The sequence below is a fragment of the Helianthus annuus genome, chromosome 4, assembly GCF_002127325.2.
Source record: "Helianthus annuus cultivar XRQ/B chromosome 4, HanXRQr2.0-SUNRISE, whole genome shotgun sequence".
Classification (NCBI taxonomy): domain Eukaryota; kingdom Viridiplantae; phylum Streptophyta; class Magnoliopsida; order Asterales; family Asteraceae; genus Helianthus; species Helianthus annuus.
In genome coordinates, this window is record NC_035436.2 from 196,173,822 (window position 1) to 196,186,827 (window position 13,006).

Consider the following 13,006-nt stretch of genomic DNA (forward strand, 5'->3'; position numbering starts at 1 on the left):
GCCACCAACACTACCGCCAATGATGATGTTTGGAATCGTATTGATGCCATAGTCCTTCAACGGATCTATGGCACCATCTCTAACGATTTACTATGCACCATCATACGATCCGACTCCACCGCTTGCTAGCGTGGACCGCTTTGCAACGCATTTTTCATGATAACCAAGCCACACGAGCCGTTTTGTTAAAACAAAAATTTGCCAACCTCAAACTTTCTTCCTTCCCCAACATGTCCGCATATTGCCAGGAGGTGAAGATAATTTCCGACCAATTGGCTAATGTCGGGTCACCGGTTACCGACCGCGACTTGGTAATTCAACTCATCAACGGACTCTTCGAAGCAGAGCCGGCTCAACCTTTTTAGTGGCCCTAAGAGAACTATAAATGAGAGGCCTTTTTCAAATATATATATACACACACATTGTCTACGAGCTTAATAAATTGAGACCTTAGGGTCGTTTTGATGTAAAAAAAAAGAGTAATGTACTCGCTGTGAACATTTATATAATTGAAAAAATTAACACAAAAGATACAAGAAAATAATACCTTAAGACTTAAGATACTATTGCAAGTGTCCGTATGTATTCCATGAAATGCTCATCAGCACAATCAGTTCCAGGATTTTTAAGTAAACTGATCAAATAATCCAAGTTCATGGAGTGAAAATGCATATCAAAATAGCATAGTGTAAAATCAGTATATCTAAGCATCATGTTACATACAACAATAACTATGTCACTTAAATCTTGTTCTCAAACCTAACTGTAATATCTGAAAACATAACCAAATTAGTTTGACAACAATAACTTTTATAGACAAACAAGATGAACTAGAAATTGAGTTCTAGTAGACTTATAAGATCCGAACTAGGGATGAGCTCGGTACCAACCGGTACCAAAAATACCTGATTCGGTACCAGTACGGAGCGGTATTTGAAGGTAAAAACCAATACTGAACCGATGCCGAAAACACAAAATGTCCTACCGAAAATCGAGTCAGTTCAGAAAATTAGATGTGGATTCCGAAACAGTACCCGGTACCATTTGCTCATCTCTACCGAACAAAAAAAACACATCATTATTTAATTTAAAATCAACAAAATAAAAACTCACAGCATATACCTGTCATTTATAGTACATTTGAGGCTAAACAATTAATGTCTAAGAAGAAGTGCAATCTATTAATAAACAACAAGCTATTAACAAACTATAACAATTAAATGTGACAATCTAATAAAGTTCTACCCAAACCAGTAAATTAACAAACAGTTAGTCAATAACAACTAACAATATGTCACAATTGGTAATTAAGAGTCTGTGTCATATAATTTTTTACCTTATTAAATCGATGAAGCCAGAAGCCAGAAGCGCAGATGAGTAATCGTCTATGACAGAGGAAAAAAAAGGAAACGGTTGTAAAATCATATTCCAAAGGACGATTGAACTTCAAAAGAAGACGATTGTGCTCCCAAAGTTAACGATTCAGGCGACGACAACGTGACTTCCAACCTGCAAAGCCGCCGCCGTTCATTATTTTCTTCTCTCTGTGCGAGGATTTTGTTCGTGATTGTGTGGGAGACCGAGACAGCAACGACTTTTCATTGTTTAAGACTTTCAGGCCTTTATTTCTTTGGGCCTTTTATTTTCTTCTCACAAGACGATTCAGGCCTTTATTTGTTTGGACTTCTTATTTCTGTTTAGTATAAAATAAAAAAAATGGGCCTAGTATAAAAAGAACTATCAAAAAATTTGGAGGCTTTTCATTTTGGGTGGCCCTAGGCCTGTGCCTAGGGTTGGAAGCCCATTGGGCCGGCTCTGCTTCGAAGCTTATGGCAATATCGGGGTAATCATACAAAACACTAAACCATTCCCGTCTTTTTATGAGCTCGGTCTCAATTGATTCTTGAAGAAACAACCAAGGCCAACAGAGTCACTAGCTAACGAAACAGCCCTACACACTTCGTTTAATGTTACTCCTACGGAACCCACTCCAGCCGAGACCAACCCTTCACAGCCGCAACCTCATACCAATCCTTCCTACACCCGAAGCACTCGAGGCCGAGGTCGAGGATGCAGTCGAGGCCGTGACAGACACCAACCATCACCACCATGGACTCATTACCCATGGTTTAACCAACCGACCCCTACCCAAAATCGAAACCCCTCTTGGCCACAACCAACCGGATATTTTTAGACCTCCCCACCGTGTCCGTATCCCACTCTCCCATAATCTCGACCCCTGACATCCACTCCCCATCAGGGTATTCTTGGCCCTCGTCCTCAACAGGCCTTCGCGGCTTCGGATACTACCTACATGCCAAAGGCTCTTGACCAAGCCTTCAATGCTTTCACTTTAAATCCATCGGACCAGAATTGGCATATGGACACGGGCGCCACATGTATAATGACTCGCAACTTTTCTAATCTCACTTCTTGTTTAAATAATGTGTATCAACGAAACATTACAGTCGGTGATGGCAAAAATATACCGATTCATGCGATTGGAAACCATACCCTACCACCACCTTTTCCATACTTCAAACTAAATAATATTCTTTTTGCACCAAAACTCATTAAAAATCTAATTTCGGTTCGTCGCTTCACCACCGACAACAATGTTTCAATCGAATTTGACCCGTTTGGTTTTGATGTGAAGGACCTCCACACCCGGAAGCACCTCTTTCGATGTGATAGCACCGGTGATCTCTACCCATTAACACTACCTTCAAGTTCCAAAGTTCAACCGTCTCATGCTCCCGTTTCTTCCTTTTTAGCCGTGACCCAAGACACTTGACACCGCCGTCATGGACATCCCGGAAATAATATCTTGCAGTTTGAATTTTTCTATTAATGTTAAACATTCTTCTATATGTGAACCATGTGTGTTTGGCAAACAAATTAAATTTTCTTTTCATGATTCTCATACTTATACAAATTTACCATTTGATATTGTGCATAGCGACTTATGGACCTCCCCGATTCTTTCCTCAATCGGATGCTGATATTATGTCCTACTTTTATATGACCAAACAATTTTTTTATGGACATATGCACTCACTTCCAAATCCCAAGTCTATTCTAAATTTCTAGAATTTCACAAACTAATAAACATCCAATTTCAAACCACCATAAAATGTTTCCAAAGTGATAATGGACGCGAGTATAACAACTCATCTTTTCATCATTTTTTGCACTTCGAATGGCATGCAATTTCGTTTTTCATGTCCACAAACTTCCTCTCAAAATGGAAAATCGGAGCGTAAAATAAGATCCACTAACAACATCATGCGTACCATATTACCACACTCCTCCGTACCCCATTCCTTTTGGCCTCATGCTCTTGGCCATGCAACATACCTCTTAAACATCTTACCCACCAAAGTCCTCAACAACTCCACCCCCACTTATTGTCTATATAATCGCCACCCTTCTTATGACCACTTACACATTTTCGGTTGTCTTTGTTACCCTCTTTTTCCATCTACCACCATCCATAAGCTCGCCGACCGCTCAACTCCTTGCGTGTTTTTAGCTACCCTTCGAATCACCGGGGTTGCAAATGTTACAACATCAAAACCAAACAAATTCACATTTCACGAGACGTTGTTTTCGATGAAAATATTTTCCCATTTGCACCTCAAAAACCAACTAACTTATCATATGATTTCTTAACCTCTACACCATATCCTTTCCACTGGACTTATTCTACAAGTTCAACCAACAACCAAATCACCCCTCCAACCGATCCAGTAGCGTCTGGCCCAACTACTCCCACCTACCTTCTTTAAATCCCTCCACAGGCCCATCTAGCCTTCACCCCACAACCGGCCCAAATTTACACAACCACACCAGCCCATCTACCACCCACCCTACACCGACTCCACCCAATAGCCCAACGAACTCACCTGCAGCCCAACACCAACACCCACCTCCGCCTCAACCGACTCGTACCATAAACACCTGCTCCATCTCGGGTATTTTTAAACCCAAACAACATTTTAACCTACACACGTCTTCCCCTCCACTAATCTCTCCCACGCGCGAGGGACTATCCTTTCTATCGCTTGCCCTTTCTTTTCACTCTCAAGACAAGGCTCTCTCTCTTTTATAAAGCAAAGCTACCTAAATCACCCACCGAAGCCCTTTCCAATCCGAACTGAAAAAATGCCATGACCGACGAGTTTCGTGCACTTATTGACAAACAAGACTTGGGAATTAGTACCTAAACAGCCCGACATGAATATTGTTCGTAGTATTTGGATTTTCAAGCATAAAAAGAATGCGGATTGTACTCTTGAACGATATAAGGCCCGGTTAGTGTGCGACGGTCGATCTCAACAAGTTGGTGTTCATTGTGGGGAAACCTTTAGTCCCGTGGTTAAACCGGCAACAATTAGAACCGTTTTATCCTTGGCTTTGTCTAAGTCTTAGCCTATACATCAACTAGATGTCAAAAACGCATTTCTACATGGCCACTTAAATGAGACGGTTTTCATGCACCAACCAATGGGTTTTCGAGACCCGAATTATCCTAATCATGTGTGTCTACTCAAAAAGTCCCTTTATGGCCTCAAGCAAGCACCAAGAGCATGGTACCAACGGTTTGCGGATTTCGTTTCAAAGATGGGTTTTAATCATAGCCAATGTGATCATTCCTTATTCATCTTTAACCAAGGCCCACACATGGCATTCATCTTATTATATGTTGATGATATATTGTTGATAACCTCTACAGATGACTTAAGGGCAAAATTCATGGCTCTCCTTTCTAAAGAATTCGCAATGACGGATCTCGGACCACTTAGCTACTTTCTTAGTATTTCGGTTACACGGGAATCAAATTCTCTATTTCTCTCGCAAGAAAAATATGCCCTGGAAATCCTTGAGCGAGTCGGCCTTTCCGATTGCCAGCCGGCGGCCACACCGGTTGACACACAAAACAAATTGAGTAGTACTCATGGAACACCCGTTCACAATACTTACCGAATACCAAAGCTTCGCCGGTGCCTTACAATATCTCACCTTTACCCGACCGGATATTTCATATGCGGTTCAACAAGTGTGTCTCGATATGCATGACCCGAAGACCACTCATTCAAATGCTCTTAAAAGAATTTTGAGATATATTAAAGGTACCATCTCATATGGTCTTCACATTCAACCATCCTCGACCTCCTCCCTCACGGCTTACGCCGATGCCGATTGGGGAGGGTGTCCCGACATAAGGCGGTCAACGTCCAGTTATTGCGTATATATGGGTGACAACCTCCTCTCATGGTCTTCTAAACGGCAAGCTACTTTGTCCCGCTCTAGCGCCGAGGCGGAATGTCGGGACGCCGCCAATGTGGTTTATAATTTTATATAATTGAAAAAATTAACACAAAAGATACAAGAAAATAATACCTTAAGACTTAAGATACTATTGCAAGTGTCCGTATGTATTCCATGAAATGCTCATCAGCACAATCAGTTCCAGGATTTTTAAGTAAACTGATCAAATAATCCAAGTTCATGGAGTGAAAATGCATATCAAAATAGCATAGTGTAAAATCAGTATATCTAAGCATCATGTTACATACAACAATAACTATGTCACTTAAATCTTGTTCTCAAACCTAACTGTAATATCTGAAAACATAACCAAATTAGTTTGACAACAATAACTTTTATAGACAAACAAGATGAACTAGAAATTGAGTTCTAGTAGACTTATAAGATCCGAACTAGGGATGAGCTCGGTACCAACCGGTACCAAAAATACCTGATTCGGTACCAGTACGGAGCGGTATTTGAAGGTAAAAACCAATACTGAACCGATGCCGAAAACACAAAATGTCCTACCGAAAATCGAGTCAGTTCAGAAAATTAGATGTGGATTCCGAAACAGTACCCGGTACCATTTGCTCATCTCTACCGAACAAAAAAAACACATCATTATTTAATTTAAAATCAACAAAATAAAAACTCACAGCATATACCTGTCATTTATAGTACATTTGAGGCTAAACAATTAATGTCTAAGAAGAAGTGCAATCTATTAATAAACAACAAGCTATTAACAAACTATAACAATTAAATGTGACAATCTAATAAAGTTCTACCCAAACCAGTAAATTAACAAACAGTTAGTCAATAACAACTAACAATATGTCACAATTGGTAATTAAGAGTCTGTGTCATATAATTTTTTACCTTATTAAATCGATGAAGCCAGAAGCCAGAAGCGCAGATGAGTAATCGTCTATGACAGAGGAAAAAAAAGGAAACGGTTGTAAAATCATATTCCAAAGGACGATTGAACTTCAAAAGAAGACGATTGTGCTCCCAAAGTTAACGATTCAGGCGACGACAACGTGACTTCCAACCTGCAAAGCCGCCGCCGTTCATTATTTTCTTCTCTCTGTGCGAGGATTTTGTTCGTGATTGTGTGGGAGACCGAGACAGCAACGACTTTTCATTGTTTAAGACTTTCAGGCCTTTATTTCTTTGGGCCTTTTATTTTCTTCTCACAAGACGATTCAGGCCTTTATTTGTTTGGACTTCTTATTTCTGTTTAGTATAAAATAAAAAAAATGGGCCTAGTATAAAAAGAACTATCAAAAAATTTGGAGGCTTTTCATTTTGGGTGGCCCTAGGCCTGTGCCTAGGGTTGGAAGCCCATTGGGCCGGCTCTGCTTCGAAGCTTATGGCAATATCGGGGTAATCATACAAAACACTAAACCATTCCCGTCTTTTTATGAGCTCGGTCTCAATTGATTCTTGAAGAAACAACCAAGGCCAACAGAGTCACTAGCTAACGAAACAGCCCTACACACTTCGTTTAATGTTACTCCTACGGAACCCACTCCAGCCGAGACCAACCCTTCACAGCCGCAACCTCATACCAATCCTTCCTACACCCGAAGCACTCGAGGCCGAGGTCGAGGATGCAGTCGAGGCCGTGACAGACACCAACCATCACCACCATGGACTCATTACCCATGGTTTAACCAACCGACCCCTACCCAAAATCGAAACCCCTCTTGGCCACAACCAACCGGATATTTTTAGACCTCCCCACCGTGTCCGTATCCCACTCTCCCATAATCTCGACCCCTGACATCCACTCCCCATCAGGGTATTCTTGGCCCTCGTCCTCAACAGGCCTTCGCGGCTTCGGATACTACCTACATGCCAAAGGCTCTTGACCAAGCCTTCAATGCTTTCACTTTAAATCCATCGGACCAGAATTGGCATATGGACACGGGCGCCACATGTATAATGACTCGCAACTTTTCTAATCTCACTTCTTGTTTAAATAATGTGTATCAACGAAACATTACAGTCGGTGATGGCAAAAATATACCGATTCATGCGATTGGAAACCATACCCTACCACCACCTTTTCCATACTTCAAACTAAATAATATTCTTTTTGCACCAAAACTCATTAAAAATCTAATTTCGGTTCGTCGCTTCACCACCGACAACAATGTTTCAATCGAATTTGACCCGTTTGGTTTTGATGTGAAGGACCTCCACACCCGGAAGCACCTCTTTCGATGTGATAGCACCGGTGATCTCTACCCATTAACACTACCTTCAAGTTCCAAAGTTCAACCGTCTCATGCTCCCGTTTCTTCCTTTTTAGCCGTGACCCAAGACACTTGACACCGCCGTCATGGACATCCCGGAAATAATATCTTGCAGTTTGAATTTTTCTATTAATGTTAAACATTCTTCTATATGTGAACCATGTGTGTTTGGCAAACAAATTAAATTTTCTTTTCATGATTCTCATACTTATACAAATTTACCATTTGATATTGTGCATAGCGACTTATGGACCTCCCCGATTCTTTCCTCAATCGGATGCTGATATTATGTCCTACTTTTATATGACCAAACAATTTTTTTATGGACATATGCACTCACTTCCAAATCCCAAGTCTATTCTAAATTTCTAGAATTTCACAAACTAATAAACATCCAATTTCAAACCACCATAAAATGTTTCCAAAGTGATAATGGACGCGAGTATAACAACTCATCTTTTCATCATTTTTTGCACTTCGAATGGCATGCAATTTCGTTTTTCATGTCCACAAACTTCCTCTCAAAATGGAAAATCGGAGCGTAAAATAAGATCCACTAACAACATCATGCGTACCATATTACCACACTCCTCCGTACCCCATTCCTTTTGGCCTCATGCTCTTGGCCATGCAACATACCTCTTAAACATCTTACCCACCAAAGTCCTCAACAACTCCACCCCCACTTATTGTCTATATAATCGCCACCCTTCTTATGACCACTTACACATTTTCGGTTGTCTTTGTTACCCTCTTTTTCCATCTACCACCATCCATAAGCTCGCCGACCGCTCAACTCCTTGCGTGTTTTTAGCTACCCTTCGAATCACCGGGGTTGCAAATGTTACAACATCAAAACCAAACAAATTCACATTTCACGAGACGTTGTTTTCGATGAAAATATTTTCCCATTTGCACCTCAAAAACCAACTAACTTATCATATGATTTCTTAACCTCTACACCTTATCCTTTCCACTGGACTTATTCTACAAGTTCAACCAACAACCAAATCACCCCTCCAACCGATCCAGTAGCGTCTGGCCCAACTACTCCCACCTACCTTCTTTAAATCCCTCCACAGGCCCATCTAGCCTTCACCCCACAACCGGCCCAAATTTACACAACCACACCAGCCCATCTACCACCCACCCTACACCGACTCCACCCAATAGCCCAACGAACTCACCTGCAGCCCAACACCAACACCCACCTCCGCCTCAACCGACTCGTACCATAAACACCTGCTCCATCTCGGGTATTTTTAAACCCAAACAACATTTTAACCTACACACGTCTTCCCCTCCACTAATCTCTCCCACGCGCGAGGGACTATCCTTTCTATCGCTTGCCCTTTCTTTTCACTCTCAAGACAAGGCTCTCTCTCTTTTATAAAGCAAAGCTACCTAAATCACCCACCGAAGCCCTTTCCAATCCGAACTGAAAAAATGCCATGACCGACGAGTTTCGTGCACTTATTGACAAACAAGACTTGGGAATTAGTACCTAAACAGCCCGGCATGAATATTGTTCGTAGTATTTGGATTTTCAAGCATAAAAAGAATGCGGATTGTACTCTTGAACGATATAAGGCCCGGTTAGTGTGCGACGGTCGATCTCAACAAGTTGGTGTTCATTGTGGGGAAACCTTTAGTCCCGTGGTTAAACCGGCAACAATTAGAACCGTTTTATCCTTGGCTTTGTCTAAGTCTTAGCCTATACATCAACTAGATGTCAAAAACGCATTTCTACATGGCCACTTAAATGAGACGGTTTTCATGCACCAACCAATGGGTTTTCGAGACCCGAATTATCCTAATCATGTGTGTCTACTCAAAAAGTCCCTTTATGGCCTCAAGCAAGCACCAAGAGCATGGTACCAACGGTTTGCGGATTTCGTTTCAAAGATGGGTTTTAATCATAGCCAATGTGATCATTCCTTATTCATCTTTAACCAAGGCCCACACATGGCATTCATCTTATTATATGTTGATGATATATTGTTGATAACCTCTACAGATGACTTAAGGGCAAAATTCATGGCTCTCCTTTCTAAAGAATTCGCAATGACGGATCTCGGACCACTTAGCTACTTTCTTAGTATTTCGGTTACACGGGAATCAAATTCTCTATTTCTCTCGCAAGAAAAATATGCCTTGGAAATCCTTGAGCGAGTCGGCCTTTCCGATTGCCAGCCGGCGGCCACACCGGTTGACACACAAAACAAATTGAGTAGTACTCATGGAACACCCGTTCACAATACTTACCGAATACCAAAGCTTCGCCGGTGCCTTACAATATCTCACCTTTACCCGACCGGATATTTCATATGCGGTTCAACAAGTGTGTCTCGATATGCATGACCCGAAGACCACTCATTCAAATGCTCTTAAAAGAATTTTGAGATATATTAAAGGTACCATCTCATATGGTCTTCACATTCAACCATCCTCAACCTCCTCCCTCACGGCTTACGCCGATGCCGATTGGGGAGGGTGTCCCGACATAAGGCGGTCAACGTCCAGTTATTGCGTATATATGGGTGACAACCTCCTCTCATGGTCTTCTAAACGGCAAGCTACTTTGTCCCGCTCTAGCGCCGAGGCGGAATGTCGGGACGCCGCCAATGTGGTTTCCGAAGTTTGTTGGCTACGCAACTTATTACTAGAACTTTATCATCCTCTTCACCGCGCAACCTTAGTTTAGTGTGACAACGTGAGTGCCATCTACCTAACCGGTAATCCGGTTCAACATCAACGCACGAAACACATTGAAATGGATATCCATTTCTTCTGAGAAAAGGTCGCCAAGAGTGAAGTTCGAGTTCTACAGGTCCCATCCCGATACCAAATAGCCGACATTTTTACAAAAGGGTTGCCAAAAGGTTCTATTCAACGATTTTCACATCAGTCTCAACATTCGTGATCCACCCGTTTCGACTGCGGGGGAATATTAGAATACAGCTATATCATAGCCTTGATTTGTATCTCAATATTGTAAACCATTATCTAAAAGCTTAATTATATGAGCTATCCTAGGAAGACCATTGACTTGTAAATGATTATTTATACCTTGTAAATGATTGAATGAGACACACAGAGAATTACAAACTTCAACAGTGAGGAGTCGTGTAGGATCAAAGGGTCGGTGGTACTAAGAGGACTACTTACATCCTTAGCACCTTCCATACGAAACTGATTAAGAACATCTTGAATATGTCGACGTTGAGACAGAAAAAGACCCGTAGAAGTCTGAATTACCTCAACACCAAGAAAGTGATGAAGTGAGCCAAGATCCTTGATCGAAAATCTATTGCTTAATGCTTTAATAAAATGATCAAGAAAGCTGGAGTCATTGCCTTTAAAAACAATATCATCGACATAGACCATGAAGTAGCATGTGACGGTGCCATGTCGATAGATAAAAGGTGAGGCATCGGCTAAAGATTTTTTGAAACCAAACTGAGTAAGAAAGGTCGTAAGTTCAATATACTAAGCTCAAGGAGCTTTTTTAAGTCCATATAGAGATTTTTTGAGCTTACAAATGTGGTTTGGTCTTTTTTGTCCAAACAAGTGTAGCAGTCGTTTTATGTTTAAAATAGAATGAGCATCTTCCAAGTTAGAGAACTGACAAACAGCTCAAATTCAAATATAAATCGTATTTTATTACCTTTTTTACTAATTTAAGACGATTGAAATATTATTTGATTTGTTAAACAAATCCTCCGTGAATCTCACGTTCAATTTATATGCATGATTTGGTTTTATTTGCATTTTTTGATACGGTGATTTCCTACATGAGTTACTTGCTGGGATGGCCCAAAAGAGAGTGTGGGATGGGCGGCCACACAGGGCCCATGTCTCGGAAATTGCTTTCCTTGTTTATGTGTGCGGATTACATGGTATATTTGTAATTATTGTTGAAATTATATCATACCACATACAATTTCGTTATTGTAGTTAAACGAGTTTCAGCTAATCCGCGCGTTGCGGTGGGATGTTGGTTATTAATGTCTTTAGTCTTACTACATTAGACGCAAAAGTTCTTAAGTTTCTACAAAAAAAATCTTTTAGTTTGCCTAATCTCTAGCTTACAACACCACTTGCACCAAAAAAATGTTAACCGTGCATTTTTCTCACATTATAACATTATATGAAGAGTAATTCTCGATACCCTTAAAATTTTAATATGTAAATAGGCTCCTACAATTCGTTATAGTGCATTGCAATGTTAAAAAGATTGTCTAAGCATCAACAATACATTTTTGCTCATTTAACCATATTATTAGAAATTAATGTTACCAACATGACCGTATGTCAGATATAAAAAAAAGTATAAAATAAACATGGGCAAACAACTAACGATTAAACGGATACACAAATCAATTTAACGGATAAGGTGCATAAATTAAAATAACTCTTTAAATGGCTTTTCATGTTACTTGTTAATGGTAATTTCATAATAAATATATTATTGATTTATACGAAGTAATATAAGATTTTCCTTTTTCAAGTATATATATATCATTATATATTTTCCCGATTTATTATATGAAACATAGCCTATAACAACACATTGATTAAACATGCCCCTGCCAAATAATTACTTCAAACCCAATTTGTAAACACCTCACACATGCTTAAACCTGCCTTACATCTGTCAAATAATTACTTTCAACCCAATTTATAAATACCCTACCCCTTTAATCACAACTGAACTGAACGTCTTATCGGTTCAAAACCAATGTTTATCATAACTGAACTGAACGTCTTATCGGTTCACTACGGATCGGATTTAAAAACCAAAAGACGTCAAGAATAATATAAATATAAATATAAATATTAAAAACATAACAAAATATCCAAAATACTGATTATTAAACTTCAAACACAATCATATTGCGATGTATTTAAAAAATAAACAAATTAAACATCAAGCATTTTCAAAATACGTTAACGGATTTAAGAGTTAATTACATAGTTAGTCCCTGTGGTTTGCACAAAATAACATACTTAGGTACTAATAGTTTAAAATCACCTTCTAAGGTATTAACTTTTCATTTTGTAACGTTTGGAGGTATCAACTTCTAGGATATTAACATAGTTAGTCCCTGTGGTTTGCATAAACTAACATACTTAGGTACTAATAGAATGTGATTTTAAACCTACAAATAACGTTAATACCTCCAAACGTTACAAAATGAAAAGTTAATACCCTAGAATGTGATTTTAAACTATTAGTACCTAAGTATGTTACTTTGTGCAAACCACAGGGACTAACTATGTAATTAACTCCGGATTTAATGATTAACTTTAATATTATTAAAAAAACTATAACCGAAACTAAATGTAATATTATATTTTATTTAAAAACTTAATAATTTAATAAATGAAAATTAAAAGAATGGATGACAAACTGATAACTCCTAGGCCTT

The 13,006-nt window shown here is 39.6% G+C and overlaps 1 long non-coding RNA gene across 1 annotated transcript; it reads right to left on the reverse strand.

Moving 5' to 3' along the window:
- Nucleotides 1-438: 438 nt before the first annotated feature.
- LOC118491194 lies at nucleotides 439-1,580 on the reverse strand. Its single transcript, XR_004890772.1, has 2 exons — nucleotides 1,337-1,580; nucleotides 439-634 (listed from the first exon to the last, which is right to left on the reverse strand). It is a non-coding gene; the product is annotated as an uncharacterized LOC118491194 (long non-coding RNA).
- Nucleotides 1,581-13,006: the final 11,426 nt, after the last annotated feature.